The sequence below is a fragment of the Ochotona curzoniae genome, unplaced genomic scaffold, assembly GCF_017591425.1.
Source record: "Ochotona curzoniae isolate NIBS_2020 unplaced genomic scaffold, NIBS_Ocur_1.0 contig_78, whole genome shotgun sequence".
NCBI lineage: Eukaryota > Metazoa > Chordata > Mammalia > Lagomorpha > Ochotonidae > Ochotona > Ochotona curzoniae.
Window position 1 is genome coordinate 972,143 of NW_024466559.1, and position 24,563 is coordinate 996,705.

At 51.5% G+C, this 24,563-nt stretch overlaps 1 protein-coding gene across 1 annotated transcript in view; it reads right to left on the minus strand.

The window, feature by feature from the left end:
- MPP7 (membrane palmitoylated protein 7) overlaps positions 1 to 23,980 on the minus strand; it is a 183,545-nt gene extending 159,565 nt beyond the window's left edge. Inside the window, exon 1 of the mRNA XM_040992549.1 lies at positions 23,919 to 23,980. The gene's annotated coding sequence lies outside the window, so the exon portion shown is untranslated. The remainder of the gene's footprint in view (positions 1 to 23,918) is intronic.
- Positions 23,981 to 24,563: the final 583 nt, after the last annotated feature.

Sequence of the window (24,563 nt, forward strand, 5' to 3'; positions counted from 1 at the left end):
CTCACCCTCACACTCCAGCCCACTCAGCTGCACACACCTGAATGCCTCAGAGAGAAGTACTCTGAGAAATAGAACAGCAATGCCTGGGCTGGCGTGGGGGTGGTACGGCCTGGGGGTCAGGTGTTGGGGCGCAGTGGGTTAAGCCACGACTGCTGCTTGGGGTACTGACCACTCTTATTGGACTTTGAGGTCTGGCAGTCTGGCTATCCTGCACTTCCAATCCAGGTCCTTGCACACGGGCCTGGGGTGCCAGGGGTCACGGCCCAAGGTCTTGCCTTTCTGCCATTCATGGCTCCGGGCTTCAGCCTGGCCGAACTCCTGCTGTGGAGGGCATCTGGGGAATCGGACAGCAGATGAAACATTCTCTCTCCCTCCCTCTCCTATCTCAGTTCCCATCTCCCTCACTGCTTTTCAAACAGTAACCAAATCTTAATTAAAGAAAAAAAAAAAAGACTAAGGGATCGTATTCAGCTCAGACATTTAGATTCCAGTGAAGATGCCTGTGTGCCCTGGGCTGGATACAGCTCTGCATCCTAACTCCGACGGACTGCCGATGCAGACCGCGGAAGGGCACAGCCATGCTTCAAGTGGCTGGGTTTCTGACACACACGGGAGACTCGAGTTCCCAGGTCGCGGGAACAAAGCAGGGGCTGGGAGTGCTCTGTCTTTCAAACGGCAACTTAACCAACAAAGTCATAGAAAAAATTGGAATGAAACATTTACATTTCAAAAATCCAGTCTTATTTTCCTTTTTTTTTTAAAAAAAGATGTATTTATTTTTATAGGAAAGGCTGATATACAGAGAGAAGGAAACAGAGGAAAAGACCTTTCATCTGCTGGTTCACTCCCCAAGTGGCTGCAATGACTGCAGATGAGCCAGTCTGAAGCCAGAAGCCAGGAGCATCTTACTGGTCTCCCATGCAGGTGCCGGGTCCCAAGGCTTTGGACTGTCCTCCACTGCGTTCCCAGGCCACAAGCAGAGAGCTGGAAGGGAAATGGAGCGGCCGGAATTTGAATCAGCACCCATATGGGATCCCAGAGCATGCAAGGCAAGGCCTTTAGCTACTAGGCTATGGAGCCCCGCCCAGGCAAAAATTTTTTTTCACGATACACAGTTTCCATGAAGTCTTTGCCTAACTTGTAGGCATCAGAAACTTAAAAATACCTTGTATCAAAATAAACTTAACTTTCCACTCCATTCTTCTATGGCCTTTTTGAAGTATAACCAAGTGTCAGCTTCACTTAAACTACCAGATTCTTTTTACCGCCTCCCCAAATGTGCTCTCAATGGCAGGATATGGGCCTTAGGTCTCCGGGACCCCTGCAGAGTCCCACTTCACCCTCCTCTCTGACAGTCAACCAACCACAGAGTGCCTATTGCCTCTCCTTTGCACCACCAGCAGTCTGCATGGCCAACAGCAGGCTAGTCTGAGGCACCTGCTGCAGCAGTCAGACAGCTGCCCAAGCGCTGTGCCTACCCGGGAGGAGGTATCCCGGCCCACCAGCTACGCAGCAATCCTGCGCCTGCGGAGCAACCTTCGGATGAAAGATCATGTGCCTGGAAGGAAGGTGCAAGTCAGAGTGACAGATGGTCCAACGTCCCTGGCGTGATGCTTACACTTTCACCCTAATCTGGAAAAACCCCACCCTGTATCCCTAAGTAAGTACAGCTCTATGTGTCAAAGACTCAGGGTAACATTTTTAATTTTAAAAAGAAAACAAAGCTGGGAAACATTTTGTACATACACAAAGTTGGCCTGTCATCTCTCATTCCCCGCAGAATACACACACACTGATGCCTAGAAGTTCCACAATCAATCTTCAGTTAAAAATACTCCTGTTTGATGCTTTCCACCCCGCCATGAACGCCACCAAGCAGCCCTGCAGCTGTTCCCAGGCCTGAACAGATACTCAGCAAGGGTGAAGGTTAAAAAGCTCAGCTGAGGGCCCGGCGCGGTGGCGCAAGTGGTTAAGTCCTCGCCTTGAATGCCCGGGGTTCCCATATGGGCGCCGGTTCTAATCCTGGCAGCCCCGCTTCCCTTCCAGCTCCCTGCCTGTGGCCCGGGAAAGCAGTCGAGGACGGCCCAAAGCTTTGGGACCCTGCACCCGCTTGGGAGACCCGGAAGAGGCTCCTGGCTTCGGATCAATAGTATCGGCCGTTGTGGCTCACTTGGGGAGTGAGTCATCGGATGGAAGATCTTCCTCTCTGTATCTCCTCTCTGTATATCCGCCTTTCCAATAAAAAATAATAAAAATAAATCTTTAAAAAAAAAAAACTCAGCTGAAACAGGACCTACACCCCGGATGGAAATCCTGAGATAAAGAAGCGATCTTCCATTTAGGCAGGAAGCAAACAGGCTAGCACAAGAAAAACAATGATGTTTGTGTCCAAAAAAGAGATTACGTGAGCAATTACTATAGAATGAATAGTGTAGTCAAAAGAGAAGAATCTGCAGATGGAAAATGGTGGAAGGAGGCCATCAGATAGCTACGTCCCATACAGGGACACATGACCTACCTGCCCAGATCTGATTTGAAGAGGAGATAAAAGACCCCAGGGACAGATCTGATGACACAACATGTTCATGTTTCTAACGGTGAAAAGTTGAATACTTAGCGAAAAGGGAAAATCAAGGAAAGCTGGATAATGGGATTAACACATAATATGATTAGAAATAGCAGTCTTCCCGTCTGACTGTGCCAGCCACAGCTCTGGCAGTGAATTCTCTAACTGGCTGCCTGCTCCAACCACGGACCCAAATGAGATTCTTCCCACCTCGATGGCATATGCCAGACTTGGCCATCGCCCCAAGGCCATCTGGCTGGTAGGTGACAGAACCAGGGTTGAGACTACAGCCAGACCACAGCCCTTAGACACCGATGGGGAGGAAGTCTTCTGGGGAAACATGTCACGCGAGGGATCTTCTCAAGCCTCATCACAGGGACCCAGGACAGAGGGCAACCTGCTCAGCAAAGCAGCAGGCAGGGGGACGGCAGGCCAGAGATACAGGAGGGCAGGGGCAGGAGGATGGGCAGGAAAATCACGTCTGAGTGAACCATTAAAGAGCTGTCAGCCTTAGGCGAGAACAAGCCACAGCTCCTCACCTCAGACGTGGAAACGGGCTGGCCCCACTCACACAGACTGCCCGACTAAGGCAGGCCTGCTTTCTACCTCGCGTGCTTTGCGTGCTGTGCAGGAAGCAGGTGACAACGGCCATTGGACAGCAGGAGACGGAAGTCTGGTTACAAGGCCTTTATTGGAAAGGCAGATATACAGAGAGGAGAGACAGAGAGGAAGATCTTCCATCTGATGATTCACTCCCCAGGCGGCCGCAACAGCCGATGCTATGCCGATCCGAAGCCAGGAGCCTCTTCCGGGTCTCCCACACGGGTGCAGGGTCCCAAAGCTTTGGGCCGTCCTTGACTGCTTTCCCAGGCCACAGGCAGGGAGCTGGATGGAAAGCGGGGCCACCAGGATAGGAACCGGCGCCCATATGGGATCCCGGGCATTCAAGGCGAGGACCTTAACCACTGCGCCATCGCGCTGGGCCCCAAAAATAAAATTCTTAAGAAAAGGAGTACACATTCTATTTTTATATACTTAACTCCAAATAGAGAAAACTTATCAAAAAAGAAAAAAATTGTTTTCAATACCATAGCATCCCCAAATAGTAACAAGTTCCCTATGCAGCCCCGGCAGCAGCCCTTCCACATATGTTAGTTCAAGCCAGAGACCCCCTGCTACCTATCCCAGTCCCTGGCCAACTCATCCATGCCCACTGAGACAGCAAGGCAGCGGCCCAAGATACTGGGACTGCTGATGCAATGCAGGTACCGAGCTGGGCCACACAAGCTGGTAGAGTGGTGGCAGACTCTATGCTGAGCATTCTCATCAGCTTAAGGTGCACAAGCAAATCAGGATTCTTAGCCAGTGCCAAGGAATCCACAATGGGTTTATAAGAGCAGCCAGGTACGTGAAGACAACATCTATAAACAAGGGTGGAAAAAGGGGGATCAAAAATGCCATCTGGTCTAGAATTCAATGTGGCTACACACTACCAAAGCAGACAAAATAAAAATTCAAGAAGCAGAATAAAATATGCAGTGTATGGTTTATGTTACCGAATACTGCACTCTGTGGTCTTAAAAATGAAACAAACACCCGCATACAGTAGAAGCACATCCAGAAGAAGGGAGAGCAGGAGTTGCAGCACAGTGCGTTAACGCTTGCAATGCTGCCATCCCAGGCCAGAGCTGCAGCTTGAGTCTCAGCCGCTGCATCTTCAATCCAGCTCCCTGCTAACGTGCAGGGGAAATGCAGTGACAACCCAAGGCCCGGCCATCCGTGTGGGAGACCCGATGGAACTCCTGGCCTCAGCCTGGCCCAGACCTGCCTGTTGCATCCAACAGATACCAGATCTCTCTGTCTTTCTGTCTGTCTCTGTCACGCTTTCAAATAACTCAATCTTTAAATGATGAAAGGGTATATGCAAATTCATGTTTGCAATCACTTCTGGAGGGAAAAAAAGGAACATAATTGGGAAGGAAAACAAAGTCTATTTCACCGCTATCTGCAACGTTTCATGGCTTTCACTAAATAACAATTTGAAACAAAAACATCAAGAGCTATTATTGCTCTTGGGTCATATGTATACTTACTGTGCTGACCAATATTTCTGTAACTTGACCCACTTTTTTCAAGAAATTTATTTATCTATGTAAAGGGTAAGTGACACAGAGACAAAGAGATCTTCCATCCACTGTTTTACTTCCCAAATAAGCAGACTGCAGCCAAGAGCCAAGAACTCCATGTGGGCGTCAGGGGCCCAAACACTTGAGCCATCGCCTGGGGCTTCCCGGGCGCATTAGCAGGGAGCTGGATGAGAAGTGCAGAGTCCTCAAGACTCACACCAGCACCCTGACCTGGAGTGCGGGAATCCCAAGCAGTGCCTACACACTGAGCCATACAGAGCACCCCGCTCTAAACACTGGTTTAATAGGACTCGGCCCCTGACATCCTACCACCACCACAGGAAACACCTGGCATACCTCTTGTGAGGAATGCTAGGGCAGCCAGGGTCAGGTTCACTCCAGCCAGCTGCTAGCATCTATTTTGGGCTCCTCCAATATGTCTCTAAATAGAATGGCATAACCTGTGGATCTGAAGTCTGGCGTGATGGCTCTACGTCCACCTCTCAGCTGGGCCTGAGTAGAGCAAATTCTCTACTAAATCTTCAGCGTCTCCTGAGGCAATGATGAGAGCACGCAGACAACTCCCCTGACAAACAGTGTCACCTCTGCCCCAAGCATACCTCTTCCCTCTTTTAAGGCCTTCCTTCAAAGCCAGCATCAGCTACACACTCTGCCGATGACTCACTCGGCCTGGCTCAGAGTTGAACTTCACACTTGATCTTTTGTGAGTTTGTCAGCTGCTCACAACTGAAATGCACAGGATTGATTTCTGTAAGTTTTTGTATAAAATGAGCTATTCCATTCAAAACACAGAGAAGGTGAAAGGGACAGAGAGGGAGAGACAGACAGACAAAGCTCCTGTCTGATGGCTCATTCCCCAAATGCCTGCAACGGCCAGCCTGGGGCCAGCCCAAGCCGGGCTGAAGCCAGCAGACAGGAACTCAATCCAGGTCAACCAGGTACATGAGTGGCAGTGACCCAAGTACTTGAGGCATCATCTCTGCCTCCCCAGAGTTCACTAGCAGGAAGCTAAACATCAGAAGAGTTGGAACTCAAACTCAGGCAACCCATGATGGAACACAGCCCCAAACACCCGCCATGCATCTAGTGACAGAGAAGGCTACCTCCTGTACAGGAGTGCCTCAGTCAAGTCTTGACTACAGGGAATGCCTCCAGCTTCCTGCTCAAATCACTGGGTTTCCACCACCCACATAGGAGATCTCCCAGCTGCAGCTCCAGTGCACAGCGGCTCAAAGCATTTGGGGAAGTAAATCAGAAAATGGAGAACTCACACACAGTTTCAGTCTCTCCTATCAAATACATTTTTAAAAGAGAGGGAAGGAAGGGGGCGAGAGAAAGAAAGAGAAAGGATGGAAGGGAGGGAGGGAATGAGGAAGAGAGGGAGGAAGGAATTCATGCCATTTACTTACTAGTCATTTATACGCAGTAGCAGAGATAGTAAGAATAAGGAGACCCCTGTGTCCACACTCCACAGCAAACAGCCAACATGCAGGATGGCTGCCCATGGGGTGCAAAGAGCCCAGCTCCATGCTCCTGGAAGCCTGGGGGTGTGGGCTTGTGAGGGGTGGGGAGATGGTGCTGGCAGGGGCCTGGGGAGACCTGGGTACAGGTACACTGAGCGAGCCTGGGGATCTCCCCACATGCATGGTCTGTGGATTGATCAGGTAGCGGGTAAGGAGATGTGTGGGAGGGAGGACCACGGAGGGAATATGTCGCAGGTGAGGACTGACTTCTGAGGGACTCCTATTGATAAAGCCACTGTACTTGCGGGTAAAGAGGGGGCTGAGACCAAGTGGTTCAGAGGGTAGAAGTTGCAGAACTTCTGTGGGTCAGACAGATGCACCAGCCTATGTGGGAGATCTCAGCTGGCCTAGTTAGCACGGCTCACAGCTGACCAGCACCCACTGGTGCACACTAGAGCTAGGGCTGAGGGCCTACCTGGCAACGCTAGATCACAGCACCCACCAGTGAGTTGGAACAGAGGATTGGTAATTTTAGGTTGAATCATGACACTAACCAGCATGCGAGAGAACCAGGTCCAGGGTCAGATTCTGTGGGGTATATGTGGACTCACCCCTATGGTACTGCAATTTCTGCCAGTTAGCTTAAAAGCTAGGGGTAGTGATGGGTTGAGCTAGGCCTGATCAAGGAAGCCTCCAACACTTATGGGTACTGGGGTTGAGAACAGGCTGTGCAGGTCCAGGCTGCAGCACCCATAAACACACCCAAGAATAGGGTGTGGGGTGGGCCAGGCCACAACATCCACCAGCTCATACAAAGGCCAAGACAGAGGGTGCAGGTCATGCTGGGTAACGGCCTAACACCTGCTGGCACATGTAAGATCTGGGTGTGAAAGCATGCCTGGTGGGAGAACTTGGGAAATTCCCCTGATAAGACTGTAGCCCCCACTAGAGAACATGTGGTTCAGGCCTGGGTGTTGGTCAGGGCAGGCAAGATTGCTCCACCCACTGGCAACGGTGTGGGTTGGTTCTGGAGGGGGGTGGATTCAGCAGGGCCAGGCCAACCTTAGTCCACTGGCAGGTACTGAAGCCAGGCTGGAGTCAGGTCATGCCAGGCTAGATTATAACACCTACTGCTTTGCATTAGCTAGGGATGGGAGCAGAATGAGCAGGACCAAGTTGCAGCACCCACCAGCAAGAGTTGGGATTGGGGCAGGTCGGGACAGGTCAGGTTGCAGCACCTGACAGCAAAGGCCAAGACGAGTGATGGCCTATGCCATGCTGGGTCACAGCAACCACTAACACACGCAAGATCTATGGCTGGGAACTGGCCTGGTTGGTTTGTGGTTCCCACTGGTGAGTGCAAAAGCTGGAATGGGGGCAGCAATCTCAGCTAGACATGACTGCAGTATCCCTCAGCAAGAGTGTGGACTGGGTCTGGGGTGCATCAGACTGGGCTAGATTTTGGCACTCACTGGTACTCATGAGAGCCAGGGTGGGTACAGGATGGGCTGGGCTAGGACTTGGCACCCATTGAACCACACAAGAGCTGTATCTGGTTATGGACCAGGTGTGGCTGGGCTATAACATCCAATAGTAAGAACCAGAGTGGGTGTGGGCCAGTTGAGCAAGGCTACTGTTTCTGCCAAGACAGGAAACAGACTGTCATGATGGGCCAAGAATCCACCAGTGTACATGAGACCTGCTACTGGGAGACCTCTATTGGGAGACCTGATGGAGGAGGAGCTTGGATGATTCCTCTGTCAGGACCCAGTCCCTGCAGGTGAGTGCAGGAACCAAGGCTGGAAGCAGCCCAGACCAGGCTATGGTACAGTACCCACCAGCATACATGTGAGTCAGGTCTGGGGCAGACGAAGCTGGGCCAGTCCATTGCACCCACTGGCAGATTTGAAAACCAGAACATGTACAGAATGGGCTGGGGTGAGCCACAACACCAGCCAGTTCACATTAGGGCCAAGACCAGGGGTTGACTGGTCTGGGCTAGGCTGTAGCACCCATCATTATGAACTGGAACTGGGAGCACACCAGGCCAGACCAGGCTACAGCACCTGTCAACAAATGCCAACATGAGGCAAGCCATGCTAGACTGGTCCGCAGCACCCACCTGCACAAATGAGACTGAGGTGGTGGTGGGGCAGGGGCGGTTGCAAGCCCAATAGGGGAGTTGCAGGGGACTCCCCTGCTAAGCCACTGCTCTCACTGGTAAGCATGAGAGCTAGTATTGAGAGAAGACGAGGCCAGGCAAGGCTACAATACCTGTTGGCCTGCATGTGAACTTGGTTAGAGATAGAGCCAGGCTGGGCTAACTGGCTGTACCCAATGGTTCATGCATAAACTAGACTGGGTGCAGGCCGGATGGGCTTTGCAATAGCATTGGCTAGCAAGTGCTGGGATTGGAAACAAATCCTGTCAAGCTAGATGCAGAACAACCTGGAGAGTCCAAGATCCAAGAGTGGGAGTGGGCCCAGTAAGGGATACTGTAGGTGCCTCTTTGATGAGCTACAACTCTCACTGGTGACCATGAGAACCAGGGCTGAGAGCAGGCCTGGCTGGACAGGTGGTACCACCCACCTGCACAAGTGTGGACTGCACAGTGGGGATGGCTAGGTAGAGCTAGGCTTCAACGCCCACTGACGTGTACAAGAACTGAATGGGATGTGGGACAGTCTGGACCAGTTCACTGCACATACTGACAAGCACAGGAACCAAAGCTGGGGTGGACCTGGTAGAAGTTAGTGGAGGTTGCTCCAACTAGGTTGCAGCTCCCACTGGTATACTTAAAGGCAGGCAGGGTTGGACTAGGCTACAGTACCCACTGGTTTGTGTAGGAGACGAGGCTGGAGACAGAACAGACCCAGCAATTGCAACCACCAGTGTGTACACAGGCTGTTGTAGGTGACAGACTATGTTGGACACTGTATTGGCAAGCACACGTAAGAATCAGGTCTGGGATCACCTCAGATGAGGATTCTTTGGGGATTCCTCCAACTGAACCACTGGACTCAGAACTCCAACCATGGGGAGAATTCTAGGATCTGTGGTCTGACCGTGGAGTGCATGCGTCCAGAACTGGGCCTCCTCAGTGGCTTAGAGCAATGGACAGCATATCCAGGTGCACATGGAGGATGTGGCAGTCCACTGGAGTCTGTACAGAACATCTGGTACCGTAACAGAGGATAGAAGACAGAAGAAACAGATCAACTACCCCAGCCAAGAGCTGGCAGCAAAATATCTGGGTAAATGGAGACTCTAAGGTGGACTAAGTCAGCCAATGGACCTTGGAAGGATTTCCTCATTCTTGGAGTGACGAGATAAACTGTATTTCAGAGCTATCAAAACCACTTGAGCAGAACCCTCAGAGCATGCTCCACACCGGGGAACCTTGGAATGACATCGGGTGGCAGCCCCCCACCCCCGGGTACTGAGGCTGTTGGCAGGCTGGGTGGAAGATGGATATTTCTCACTCTTCAGCTCTCTAAACTCTGCCTTTCAAATAAATAAATAAATAAATAAATAAATAAATAAATAAATAAGGCTTTAATTAATACATAAATAAAAGAGATGATGACTTCTGGAACAGGACAGAAAGCAGTGGAATCACCAAGGCCAATAAGGCACAGTGACCATTTGGGCCCAGAAGGAGACAGGAATGTGATGGCCACCTCATCACAGGATCCAGGCCCAGGAGCAGACACAGGAATGTGACCGCCACCTCATCACGGGATCCAGGAGCAGACACAGGAATGTGACCGCCACCTCATCACAGGATCCAGGCCCAGGAGCACAGAAATGTGACCACCACCCCGCCATGGGGTCTGGGCTCAAGAAGGGCTAGGCGGCACAGGCAGAATCAGAGCAGGACACCCCGAGAGGCAGAAGGAGGTGCCAACCGCTGGTCAACGACGTGGTGGGGGACGAAGCAACAGGCTGTTCAGCATGTTCCACAGCCACACTGCTAAAAGGTCTCCTTTTCTTGACTTGGTGTATGCCAGGAACCCCACCAAGAGCTTTGTGTGTGTCACTGGACATAACAGCAGGATTACAGCTCATGGTAGACATGAGGGTCAGGCTACTTCAGGGGAAGACAGAGGCTTCTATTCACTCTCTTTCTCCTCCCTCCCCACCCCATATCCCATCTCTACCACACAGCTTCTGCTGCAGCCTGCATCACACCACCAAAAGTTTAAGCTCCAAAACTGTGAGTTCGAGGGACCTCCTTCCCTCCCAAGCAGACTGACTCAGAAATTTCAACACAGTAACAAAAAACTGACCCAAGGTAGTTATGAGTCAGGGAAAGGAATAAAAAATTACACATCTCCCAGATATGTCCATCATGTGCCATTCCACCAAATGTAAAAAAAAAAAAAAAAATGCTAGGGGCCCAGCGCGGTGGCACAGTGGTTAAGGTCCTCGCCTTGCACGCCCGGGATCCCATATGGGCGCAGGTTCTATTCCGGCAGCCCCGCTTCCCTTCCAGCTCCCTGCCTGTGGCCTGAGAAAGCAGTCGAGGACGGCCCAAAGCTTTGGGACCTTGCACCCGCTTGGGAGACCCGGAAGAGGCTCCTGGCTTTGGATCGGCATAGCATCGACTATTGCGCTCACTTGGGGAGTGAATCATGGGACGGAAGATCTTCCTCTGTCTCTCCTCTCTGTATATCCGCCTTTCCAATAAAAAAATAATAAAAATAAATCTTTAAAAAAAATGCTACAACAATGCCATGCCTACGGCGAGCTGTGTTTGGAAGGGACTCTTGGCTTCTTTGCAAACCTTTGACATAAAGGGCATGCATTGGTTCAGATCAATGGATTTGAGGCTTGTGCTTGACCAGATTAAAATGGCAAGACAGAGAGGAAAAAATACACACAGGGAGAGCAAAAGTCCAAAGTGACAGCAAACTCCTCAGCTCCCACGGGCCTGGCCTGGGTCTGAATCCTGGTCTTGCTGCCTCCTGGCTATACAGCTCAATGTTCTTCCATCTGCAGAATGGAAGCGGCAATGCCCAGGGGCCACTGCTAACTTCAGTGTGCCATCCCGTGGAGAACTCCCAGGGCCTGTTGTGGAATACAGGGATTGAGGCAGGGCAGCTGTTATTTGCAAACTGCAATCACAACCTTTCCTGCTGCAACACCCCAAAGCCTTTATTAGGTTCAAACTGATTACTAGGCGGCAGTAAGTCCATTTTGAAGGGGAGTCTTGCCACAAGACTCATGCCACGGGAGACACTTTCAGCTCCGGCTACAATATCCCCATCAAGCCCCGGTTTTAGACTCATCTAGACCCATAGCTCAGTCAAAATCACTACAGGTATTTCATAAAGTGCAGGACACAGGGGCAGACGCTGTGCTCTAAGAGCATAAGCAGGCATTTGTGACACCAGCAGCCCAACTGGCCGTGCTGGTTAGAATCCTGGCTGCTGCACTTCCAATCCAGCTCCCTCTCGATGTGCTGGACAGCAGCAGCAATGCATCCAGTGCCTGGACCCCCATCCAAGCCTGTAGGAGACCTAGATTGAGTTTCTGGCTCCAGGGTTCAGCCTGGCCCAGCCCTGGCTATCGGGGTCAATCAGGAACTGAATCAGAGGATGGAAGATCTCTCTGTATCTCTCCCTTTCTGTTGCTCTCCCTTTCGACTAAATCTTTAAAATAAATGAGGGTGCAGGACACTGAGCCGAAAGCAGCTAGGCAGTCTCCAGGGGGGACTCACAGGTGCACACTGACACTGACATTACCTGCCGCGGTCCCAGCGGCAGCCATCACTCAAACCAGCAAAAGGAACTTGGGGCGGGAGGAGCAGGTCGAGCAGGTTTGGCCTGCAGCCCGTGGAGCTGTGTGCAGAATGGGAGGGCCTGCTGGGCAAGGCTCCAGGCCTGGCCAGCTCCTCTCACACGGCCAGCAGAACCTCCTGGGTCACGCCTGACTTTCTCTACCAAGGAGCCACGTCACCCGTACCCGAACTGGAGCCAAAGCTCTCCATTTTCCAACACACTTGTATCCACACTGAACTCGGAAGGAGGAGAAAGTATTACCACCAACACAACTTTTATTTGCTAGTCATTTTTACCCACGCGTCAGTTTCAAATTGACAAAATAATAAATGTCAATTTCTCGCCTACTTCTTTTTCCCAGAAGCACCCTGAAGGCAATGACGGCCTTTTCACATCTGCTCTTGGAAGTCAAGACCCACAAAAGGATAATGCATGCCATATGTATATATATACATACACACACATATATATTAAGAGATATTATTTATTTTTATTGGAAAGTTAGATATACAGAGAGGAGAGACAGAGACAAAGATCTTCTGTCCATTGATTCACTCAAGTGGCCACAACAGCTAGATTTAAGCCAATCCAAAGCCAGGAGCCAGGAGCCTCCTCTGGGTCTCCCACGCGGGTGCAGGGTCCCAAGGCTTTGGGCCATCCTCTACTGCTTTCTCAGGCCACTAGCAGGGAGCTGGATGGGAAGTGGAGCAGCTGGGAGAAAAACCGGTGCCCATATGGGATCCTGGTATATGCAAGGCCAGTACTTTAGCCACTAGGCTATCACACCAGGACCATACATATATTATTCTAAAGACACACAAAAGCTTTAGTTCACAAAAATTCTGATGTCATTAACAGACCTAATGTTTGCATATATATATATATATATATATATATATATATATTTAAGAGACCACACTTATTTAATTATCTGGAAGGTAGAGCAACATAGAGATGGACAGACACTCGGGGAGGGAGAGAGAGAGAGAGATATCTTGTATTGAAGCCATGAACTGGATCTCCCACATCAGGGGCAGGAGCCCAAACACACAGGCCTCGGGCCATCTTCCACTGGCTTCCCAGGAACATCAGCAGGGAGCTGGATCAGAAGTGAGTAATGTCTGGGGAGGGGAGCCAACCTTGTAGGTCAGTGGGATAAACCGCCACTCTCAATACCTGCATCCCCTATGAGTGGGCCAGTTTGAGTCCCAGCTGCTCCACTCCAGTCCAGCTTCCTGCTAATGCACGTTGGGGGCAGCAGGTGATGTCCCCAGTGATTGAGTCCCTACCACCCAAGTGAGAGACCCAGACGGCGCTCCCGGCTTCAGCACAGCCCAGCCCTCGCTGCTGTAGCCATTTGGGGAGTGAACCAGTGGATAAATGTGTGTGTGTGTGTGTGCGCGCCCATCTCTTTGTTACTTTGCCTTTCAAATAAGCGATAAATCTTTATTTAAAAAAGAAAAAAATGAAAGCTGTGGCTCCAAGGACATGCTTATACAGATGAACTCTGGGATACTCTTATCCTGTGACTTCTGTTTGAAACAGCTCACCAGGAGCTGGGCCCAATGACATGGCCAGAGCCCAGGCTGGCACCACCGTGAGAAGGCGCCTGGCGATGACAGTATTTTGCACTGAGCCACAGCTGGAAGGGCAGACACGTGGGGCGGGAGTGCTTCGGCACTGCTTTCTCCCAGGTTAGATATCCCTGGAGAGCCTGCATCTCCAAAATGGCTGTACTGAATCTGTCTCCACAGTCAGATTAAGCACGCCAAGGAGAAACTGGTTCCCACCAGCCGCTTCACCCAGCCAGCTCCATAAATCCCCTAGGCTTTCCAAAGCAGAAGTTGCCCTCGGACTCTGAGCGGGAGGGGAGTGGCTTGCAGGGACCAGGCATTCCTAAGGAAAAGTCTGCTGAAAAGCCAAACATCTTGTTCTAGGACTTTGATATACACGCCTACAACATGTCAGGGCTGACAGTCTTGGACCTTGCCAAATCAAGGCAAGAAAGCGGTGCTGACTTCTTCCGATCTAAGTAACCAGAATACAACAGATGAGCGCTCCCAATTAGCAGAGAAACGGAAAGGTGAGCTCCCTCTGAACTGGCCGCCATCTCTGCTCATCTCAAACAAGGCAAAAAAGAAATGCAAGACAGAATGTCCTAAGAATGGCAGGCAAAGATAAATGGCTGTTACAAAAGCATCTGTACACGTGACCCAAAGTAAAAACCAGCTTACAAAACAGCAAGGTGGGAGGTGAGGGGTGGCCCAGGCTTGGGGTGCACAGTCCTGGCCATTCCACTCTTACCCGGATTCTCACCATCAACACAGGAGACTTGGACAAAATTCCTGGCTTTTGGCTTTAGCCCAGCCTTGCCCCGGCTGTTGCACCCATCTGGGGTGTGAACCAGCAGATGGAAGACCTCTCTGTCTCTCCCACCGTGCCCTACCACTGTATGGTTCTGCCATTCATATAAATTAAAAAGCAATCCATAAAAATGAAAAACAAAGTGCTATGGGCTTAGAGCGGGAACAGATAAACAGATCAGAATCAAGCAGGGACGGGGGTGGGGGGGTCATACCTTGTTATATAACAGGGGCAGCAGCTTGAACCACTATGTAGTAAATGCGCTATGTAGTAAATGCATTTGGGAATAACGAACTTGACCCAGAAGAAAATGTAAACACATCTTTTCATTAACCAAGGGTGGAAAAGCATTTCCTAAAATAAGACCCTGAAGGCTAAAAAAAAAAAAAAAAATCATAACAAAATTAAAGGACTGTGATGCTGTTCAGTAATGGATTTTAATTTTTAAACATCGGCAGGTAGAGGGCTAAGCAGGATAAGCACCAGCATCCCACATGTGGTTCCTGTCCCAGCTGCTCCATTTCCAGATCCAGCTCCCTGCCCGTGGCCTGGGAAAGCAGCAGAGGATGGCTTAAGTTCTCCAGCCCCTGCACCCATGTGGGAGACCCAGAGAACGTTGCCGCTTCAGATTGGTTCAGCTCCGGCCATTATAGCCAAATGGGGAGTGAACCAGCAGATTCACTGGCAGAGAAAACCAGCAGGTGTCTCCTTCTGTCTCTCTCTAACTCTGCTATTCAAACAAATCTTCCAGAATAAACACATCTTCTTAAAAAAGATACTTGTACCATTCTAACATCTAGAAGATACCAAAAAAGTTCCTGTAAGTTAGGGCAAAAGTGGGGGGGGGGGGGAAGCTCTGATGCCCAAAGCATATTGGTGCTCAGTCCCCATACGAGGGAAGCCACAGGGCTCAGAGGTATTGGCCTCAGGGATCAGACCTGCAAACAGGAACAGAATAGCTGGCTCCCTCAGTGCCACGACTGCTCCACCTGTTGCATCAGATCAGGGAAAAAAAAAAAAAAAACTATTGCCAATGCCAGCCAGGCTGCAGCAACAGCAGCTGGAAGGAGTCCGACCCAGCGTAGACGTGCCGGTTGCCACCTGGCAGGACTAATGCAATCACGCACAGGAATGGGGACAGAGAGGTGGGGCATAGACACTGGGAACCAAAACAACCAGAGTGGTGCTTCCTGAACCAGCCTCTGGGTGCTCTCTCACCTCACCTCTCTCTCTGCTGAGCCCAGCTTAACCCTAAGCTGTGTCTCCTGCTGTGCACCCACTGGCCTAACTCAGGCCCCACCCTCACAGAGCTGTCATTCCAGCGAAGGACACGGTTAGCCCGCAGGACAGATGAAACTGTGCTAAGATCGTAATGCAAAAGGTTCAGACCAGGGCCTGGCAAACCATCATCCAGGTACCTGGTTCGAGTCCCATCTACTCCTCATGGATCCCGCTTGCCAATAATGTGCCTGGGGCGGCAGTAGCTGATGGCTGCGCTCCTTGGGACCCTGCTGCACATGCGGGAGACCCAGATGGAGTTCCAGCTTCCTGACTTCAGCCTGGTCGAGAGCTGCCTCTTTCAGCCACTTGAGAATAAACCAGCAGAAGGAATATCCCCATCTAGCTCCAATTTTTTACTTGTTCTCTCTCCCCCCTCTTTGCCTTTAAAACAATTTTTTTGAAATTCATAAAGTAAAAATTCTTTACATAACAGAAACACAAAAATACAGGGCCCAGCGCGGTGGCCTAGCAGCTAAAGTCCTCGCCTTGAATGTGATAGGATCCCATATGGGCCCCGGTTCTAATCCCAGCAGCTCAATTTCCCATCCAGTTCTCTGCCTGTGACCTAGAAAAGCAGTGAAGGACGGCCCAAAGCCTTGGGACCCTGCACCCATCTGGGAGACCTGGAAGAAGTTCCTGGCTCCTGGCTTCAGATCAGTGGAGCACCGGCCATTGCGGTCACTTGGGGAGTGAATCATTGGATGGAAGATCTTCCTCACTGTCTCTCTTCACCTCTGTACATGACTTTGTAATAAAAATAAATAAATCTTTAAAATACTTTTCATGGAAAATCACTACAATTCACAAACTTCTCCTTCACCCATTAAATAGTAATTAAGTATTTGTATTTCGACCCCAGCACAATGCTACAAATTGAGAGTATAAAATTCCCTGTCTTTAAGGATCTCACCTCAAGTTTATTTACTTTCTTGAAGAGTTATTTGAAAGGAAGAGTCAGGGCCCAGCAGCATGGCCTAGCACCTAAAGTCCTCACCTTGAACGCACCGGGATCTCATATGGGCGCCGGTTCTAATCCTGACAGCTCCACTTCCCATCCAGCTCCCTGCTTGTGGCCTGGGAAAGCAGTCGAGGACGGCCCTAAAGCCTTGAGACCCTGCACCCATGTGGGAGACCCGGAAGAGGTTCCTGGTCCACTGCTTCAGATCAGCACAGTACCGGCCGTTGCGCTCACTTGGGAAATGAATCATCAGATGGAAGATCTTCCTCTCTGTCTCTCCTCCTCTCTGTATATCTGACTTTGTAATAAAAATAAAATAAATCTTTAAAGAAAAAAAAAAGGAAGAGTTAGAAAGAACGAAGACAGAGACAGAATCTTCCAGCTGATACTTTACACCACAATGGCTGGGACTGGGCCAAGCCAAAGCCAGAAGTCCAGAACTGCTTTGGGGTCTCCTGTGGGGGTGCAGGGGTCCAAGCATTTGGGCCATCCTCCACTGCTTTCCCAAGACTTGAACAGATGCTAAAATGTGATGCCAATGACATTGCAAGTGATGGCTTAACCCAATGTGCCACAGCGACATGCCCCTTGGAGCTCATTTAACATTCACAAAATAACATGAGGTGAGTTTTGCCTTTGAAATGAAAACACAGGTTAAACACAGGTTAAACACACACACCCACACACACCCCTACCTAAAGTCAAACAACTGGTTAGTGGTAGATCAGAGATGCAAACCCTGATCTTTCAAGCTCAAATCTTACGTGAACCACTCACTCAGACTCAGAGACTTCACAACATTCACTGAAAATTGAATTAAAGGATGCTACGTGTATATTGGTGTCAAAAAGTCTTTTGAAATCCAAGATTTATTTTCATTGGAAGGGCAGATTTACAGAGAAAAGGAGAAAACAGAGAAAAATATCTTCCATCAGCTTGTTAACTCCCGCAATGGCTGCAACAGCCAGAGCTGAACTGATCCAAAGCCAGGAGCCAGGAGCCTCCTCCGGGTCTCCCACGCGGGTGCAGGGTCCCAAGGCTTTGGGTCGTCCTCGACTGCTTTCCCAGGTCACAAGCAGGGAGCTGGATGGGAAGTGGAGCAGCCGGGACATGAACAGGAACCCATACAGGGCACTGGTCAGTGACGGTGGAGGATTAACCTATTGAGCCATGTCACATTCTCCCACATCCCACACCCCACCCTCAGCACCACGCGTAGTTTTTTTTTTTTTCCATGAACTTCCTAAAGATGCCCCCCGTTATACTCAGGGTTTTCCAAGCATTGTCCCTGCTCTTACAAGCACCACTGTGACCTTGGAAGTCATGTGACAGGCTAACTGTCAGACCTGTGATGTCAGAAGTCCCCAGCAGTGCACCTTGTGCAAGCCCTCAGTCCTCAAGTTCTGGAACCGTGGACCTCCACTCTTCAGCCAGGCTCAGGGTAAAGGCCAGAGGACTCCGGCTTCAAAATTCCAAAGATTCAAAAAACTGCCATCCTATTTGCACGGAGTTTGTTATCCAAGCCCGAAGTTCACAAACTCACTTGTGCATCAGCCACAGCCCAGCACCTTGTGCCCCACCCTGCCCAAGTGCCTGACCTGTACCCTGACAGTGTACCCTCACGGGCCCTTAACTGGGCACTGAGCTACAACTCCAAAGTGGTAAGGAGCACCGGGCTGAGAGCCGACTCCTAGAAGTGCAAATGCAGCTCTATCAGCCAGGGCCAAAAAAAAAAAAAAAAAAAAAAAAACCCCACATACATAGATACTGAATCTCGCAAGAGGAGCTTGATGAATCCCAGGCAGTAACTGTCATCTTTTTTCAGTCAGGCACAACGCCAGCCATTCACGTCACTTCAACAAACTTTCACAGCCAAAAAAGAAGTTGGAGCACTGGGGAGTATTTAAGCCTCAGAATTGGAACTGCACACGCAGAGGTGGAGCGAGCGTTTAATCATGAGTAACACTATCCAGCACCACGGTGTCCATGGGAGACTGGATCTAGAATCTTCCACACCAACATCTGCGGACACTCACTTCTCTCATATACAATGGTGCAGGATTCGTACAGAATCGATCTGCAGCAGTCTGTTACACTAAAGCCTGCAGGGGAAAATGTGCACACCTTCAGGGCAGAAGCAACCCACGCTGTGCTTGGATTTGAGGCTGCGGACGCCACAGAGGTGGAGGGCTGACCTGCTCAGCTACAGGGAAGGGTGCCAGCATCCCGCCACCCTCACGGACACCTGTGTTCTCCAGCCTCCTCTCTGAGCTTTGGGGCTTCAGTCTCTAGACCCGGAAGCCCAAGTCCTCTGTGGATTCCCGCTGGTCCATTTCTAATTGGAGCTTCTTCCAGAGAATGTAGAAAATGATGAGAAATAAGTGTACTCGAGCACAAGCCACAATCTGAAAACATGCCAGAAGCCCAAAGGGGTGCCTCAAAGTTAGAATTCACTTGTATACTCATTGATTTTATAGAGTTTGGGAACTCTACTTTCTTTCAAAGATGAAAACATAAACCCAAGATTGCAGAGTACACAATCCCTGGCCAGCTCTGACTTAGGGGGCCTGGCAGCGTGGAGCAGCAGGGAGGGTTAATTCAGCACCTGCCCGTCATGGCTGCTCCACTTCTGATCCAGCCCGCTGCTGCTGCCCTCGGGAAAACAGCAGAAGATGGTCCAAGTGCATGAGCCCTGCATCAGCGTGGGAGATCCAGAGGGAGTTCCTGGCTGTAGCAGAGTCAACTAGCAGATGGAAGCTCTCTCTCTCATCTTGAACCTCTTTGGTTTCTAAAAAAAAAATCATTTATTTTATTTGGAAAGTCAGAGTTAGAGAGAGAGGGGTAAAGACACAGAGAGAGATCCTCTACCAGGTGGTTCACTTTTCAAATGGCTACAGCAGCCAGAGGTGGACGAGCCCAAAGCTGAGAGTCAAGAGTTTCTTCTGAGTCTCCCACGTGGATACAGGGGATAAGAACTTGAGTCATCCTCTGCTGCTTTTCCATGATATCAGCAGGAAGTTGGATCAGGAATTGGAGCAGCTGAGGCCCAAACCAGCGTCCATATGGGATGCCAGTGCTGGCAGGTGGGGGATTAGCCTGTTATACCCACACCTTGGCCCCTACCTCTGACTTCCAAGTCCATAAAACAGATCTACAAACAAAGAATCCTGACTTCAAATGCTTCTAGATCTGAACAAGGTCATCAGAGAGAGGCTGGCGCGAGAGCGGTGTCAGACCTGCCTGGCTACTTCCAGCTGCTAGCCTCTCCATGCCTACATGGGCTGGCGGGGCAAGCAACGACCACCTTCCTGGCAGATGCAGCCTGCTCACAATTCCCCCTGGCGTACACCAGCCCCTGGGAACCAAGAGACACTCTCATGCCCATGCCAAGTTCACGCCAAGGAAATGAATGCTCAGCAGCCACCGCAACAGCTCCACGCTTCCATCCTTACCCAGCACGTTCCATGCAGGGCTTCCCAAAATGCTCACCTCGGTGACTGCATTGCCTTCCTTGTGCACCAGCACTGCCAGCGCAGCACAGAAAAGGAAGGTAGCTTCTTATCAAAGCAACAGCTGTTTCCCCGTCGCCCTCCGTAATCCCGGCCTGACCGGCTCCTGTCAGCAGCTGGGGGGGTGGGAGGGAGCACGCTTCCCCTCCCTGTCAGTAAGGAGAGCAAGCCGGTTATTAGTATGATTACAATAGAGACGGCACTGTGGCAGAACGCGTTAGGCCGCCGCCTGCGATGCCAGCATCCCACTAGAGCATCAGTCCACAGATTCTTTGCTTCTACTCCAGATCTCTGCTCACGCACCTGGGAAGGCAGGGGGATGGCACAATTGCTTGGGCCCCCTGCATTTATGTGGGAGACCCAGATGCAGTGCTAGATTCCTTGCTTCCCTCTGGCCTGGTCTCCACCATTGCTGCCACCTGAGATAGGAACCGGCACATGCAATATCTATCTCATCCTATTGCCCCTTCTTTCTCTATCATTCTGCCCCTCAAATTAATGCATCCTTAAAAACATAAACCTAAATGAAACACCAGTCATTGCTTTCATTTAAAAAAAAATCCAAGTCTACATAACAAGGAAAAACATCTGATATGGGTTCCTAAACCACAGGGAGAACCAAACAATATTCCAGCAGAAGTTTCTTCCTTTTTTTTTTTTTTTTGTCCTAAAATCACTAACAATTTAGGCCCAGCGCAGTAGCCTACCAGCTAAAGTCCTCGCCTTGAATGTGCCAGGATCCCATATGGGCGCCAGTTCGTTTCCCAGCAGCCCTGCTTCCCACTCAGCTCCCTGCCTGTGGCCTGGGAAAGCAGTCGAGGATGGCCCAAAGCCTTGAGACCCTGCACCCATGTGGGAGACCCCAAAGAAGCTCCTGGCTCCTGGCTTTGGATCTGCTCAGTTCCAGCTGTTGCGGCCACTTGTTGAGTGAATCAGTGGACAGAAAATCTTCCTCTCTCTCTGTCCTCTGTATATCTGACTTTCCAGTAAAAATAAGATAAATCTAAAAAAAAACTTTAAAAAGTAAAAATACTTACAATTCTGTTTAAACTGGTCTTCCCTTACAAACCATCTCATTTCAGAAAACACTCTGAAGTGCTCCCCGCAATTATCAGTGGCTGCGGCAGGAGCAGGTGCAGTATGCTTGTCTCTGACCAGGGCATGTGTACACAACCTTCTTTAGAAAAATAAAGAGGGTGGGGAGGGAGCTGTCTAGCCTTGGGGCATACCGAGTGACACAGCCACCTCTGACGCCAGCATCTCCTATGGCTGCTGGCTCATGTCCCGCTGCTGTACTTCCCACCCAGCGCCCTGCTTGTGGCCTGGGAATGCAGTGTAGGATGGCCCAAGCGCTTGGGGTCCTTGCACCTGCACAGTTCCTCGCTTCGGCCTGATTCAGTCCTGAAGCCTTTTGGAGAGTGAAGCAGCAAGCAGACAGAAGCAACTGACTTTCAGATAAATAAATCCTGGGCTATGGGGGGGTGGGGAGGGGAGGAAAAAGGAAGACCTGAAACCGCCAATCAGCAGTCCTCAATGCACCCTCTGGTGGAAGCCAGTCAAAGGAAGGAGAGAGGGAGAGGGAAGGAGAGGAAAGAGGAGGGAGGGAAGGGAGGGGAGGGGAGCGGAGGGGAGGGGAGCGGAGGGGAGGGGAGGGGAGGGAGGTGTAGGGTAGGAGAGAAGGGGGGAGGGAGAGGAAGGAAGGGAGGGAAAAAGGAAGGAAGGAGAAAGAGAAAGGAAAAGAAAAAAAAGACAAACAAAACATGAGATCGTAAGGGCAAAACTTTCAGATATAGCATCTTACAAAGTTTCCACACTGTAAGAGGGCTGGACTTGCCAGAACGAAGAACCTCTTTTTTCTTTTCTTTTCCTTTTTTTTTTTTTTAAGATTTATTTCTTTTTATTAGAAAGATTTACAGAGAGAAAGATCTTCAGTTCACTGATGCACTCCCCAAGCGGTCACAATGGCTGGAGCTAAGTCAATCTGAAGCCAGGAGCCAGGAGCTTCTTCTGGACCTCCCATGTGGGTGCAGGGTCCCAAGATCTTTGGCCATCCTTAACTGCTTTCCCAGGATACAAGCAAGGAGCTGGATGGGAAGTGGAACAGCTGGGACACAAACAGGCACCTATATGGGATCTCAATGCATTCAAGGCAAGGACTTTACCCACTAGGCTACCTACCGTGCCAAGCCCAAGAACCTCTTTCCTTCATGGAAATCATTTTTGTTTGGGTGCCAGAGATTTTCATTTGACAGAAGGTTAAGAAAGACAATCATGCATCAGCTAAGCCAAGAGGTGAAGGAATGCAGGACCGGGCTGGCAGGTGGGCATGAGTCAGCTGTGCCGTGGACCGTGGAATAGGTGAGCTGGCAGCGAGGGGCTCTTTCCCCAGCGGGACCGTGCCACTGGGTGCGTCCCAAGCCGTGCCTGCCTTCCTCTCAGGGGCTGGAGTTTCACCCGGCTCACCTTCCTGGTGTGCACAGAACCTCACGGTGCCCGAGGGTTTCCTCACCCTTGAAAAGGCTCCAGGGGTGACTACCAGCTACCTAAGCCCGCCCCACACCGAGTTACCCCAAGTAGGAAATCATTTTTCCACCGCTTTAAAAACGTACCCAAATTTCCCAAAACAAAGCCGTAAGTCATGACTGAGACACATCATACTCCATTTAGCCCTGACCTCATGTCGACTGCCTACTTCAAGTTCGGGAAAAAAAAAAAAAAAACAGTGTTGAAGTCCACCAGCTAAACCAGACCTCCCAAGATTAAAAACGCACATTTCTATATTATCACTGCTAAGTTTTGTTGTTCTGTGTCTGCCAGTGAGGGGGCGGGGATCACCTTGCTGGTAAAATCCAAGCTACCTTAGCAAACTGGGAGTTAACCCAACTAAGCACCGAAATGTCTTCACTTGAAATGCTGGCCCCTGGACCTGCGGTCACCATGACGGTGGCATGGGAGCTAAGCTGACTGGCCGCCTGGATCCCGGGATGAAACTGGCTCAGGTAAGGAAGAGGGTTGGAGGCAAATCACTGGGGCGGATCTCCTTTCATCTGCGGAGCTGTCAGTTTACCAGTTTACGAGCCTGTTAAATGACCGTGCACAGGAAGATGAGAAGGGAGCGCCAGGAGCTCCTCGGGGGTAGACCCCAGCCCAGGGCCACCCTCGCTCACACCAGAGGCCGTCACGACTTGAGCCACCGCCCCCCGGGGCTGCTGCTTCCTACCTGCACCACAGCAGGACACGCCCTCCGCCCTGATGCAAAGTATTAGGGCACAAGTGGCAGGTGCATCAAGCCTAGGATTATCCGTGGGGCGCTGATGAGCTTATTAGTGAGAGCTGGGGGTTTTTTTGTGGTTTTTTTTTTTTTAAGAGTAAGACTCAGAATGACACTCCTCTTCCCCACCATCCCCTTCCACTCTGCACCTGTCTCCCTCAGGGCACAGATGTTTCCCAGAGCGCACACAGGTTCAGTCCCACCCCGACGCCTCCAGGGAGACAAGGGTGAGCCAGCCCGTCGGGTGCACGCGGGCGAAACCCCACAAGCCACAAGTGAGAAACTGTCAGGGCGCCCACCGTGCCGCCACGCGCCACGCGCCCCTTTCGGGAAAATCAAGCAAAACCGTCTGCTGAGCCCGATCCCACTGAAGCGGAGAGAAAACACCCCCCAAAACAAATAAGCCGCACCTGGATCCCGGCCCCGCACCTGCACGCGCGCGCCCGCCGCCCCCGCGCGGGATCCCCGAGCTCGCGCCCGCGCCGCCCACGCCCGCCGCCCCGCCCCCACCTCGGCGCAAGGTGCCGCCCCGGGCTCGGCCGAGGGACGCCGGCCCCCAGCCCCGAGCCCCGGTACCTGGCCCGGCAGCCGCGGCTCGCGGGAGGCGCTCCGGCTCCGGCCCTCGGCCCCGCTGGCCCCGGCGCGCCGCTCCCACGGGCCGAGAAGGGCACTGAGGAGCCGGCGGACGCGGCGGGCGCACGACGGCGCAGCCCGGAGTAACCGCCGGCGGCGCCCCTCCCGGGGGCGGGGCCGCAGCGGCCTCGGGGGGGGGAAATCCCCGGCGGCGCCTGCTGATAGGCTGCCTCTCACCCTCGAGGACCGCCTCCCCGGCACGGGCTCCCCTCATTGGCCGGAGGGAGCAAACAAAGCCGAGCGCTGACTGGCGGCGGCGGCGCGGCTCCTCCTCCTGCGGGCCCGGCTGCGGCGGCTGAGGGAGCGAGGTGCGGGCCGTGCGCCCCGCGTCTCCCCGGGGAGCCCGCCTGAGGAGCCCGCGGCCTGCCTCGCGGGGCCGGGCAGCTGGCGGGGGCCGCTGTTCGACCTTCTGCGTACCGTTAGGGAGCATGCATTTCATTCGGAATTAGGGAGGGAAATGACTTAAAAAGAAAAAAAAAAAAGCCTCTGAAGGTCTCCGGGGGATGGGTTGTAAATCCGGATAGTAAAAGGTCTTGGTGGAGGACGCCAAGGACCATGAGCGGGCAGTCATGAGGAGGTGAGAGCAAA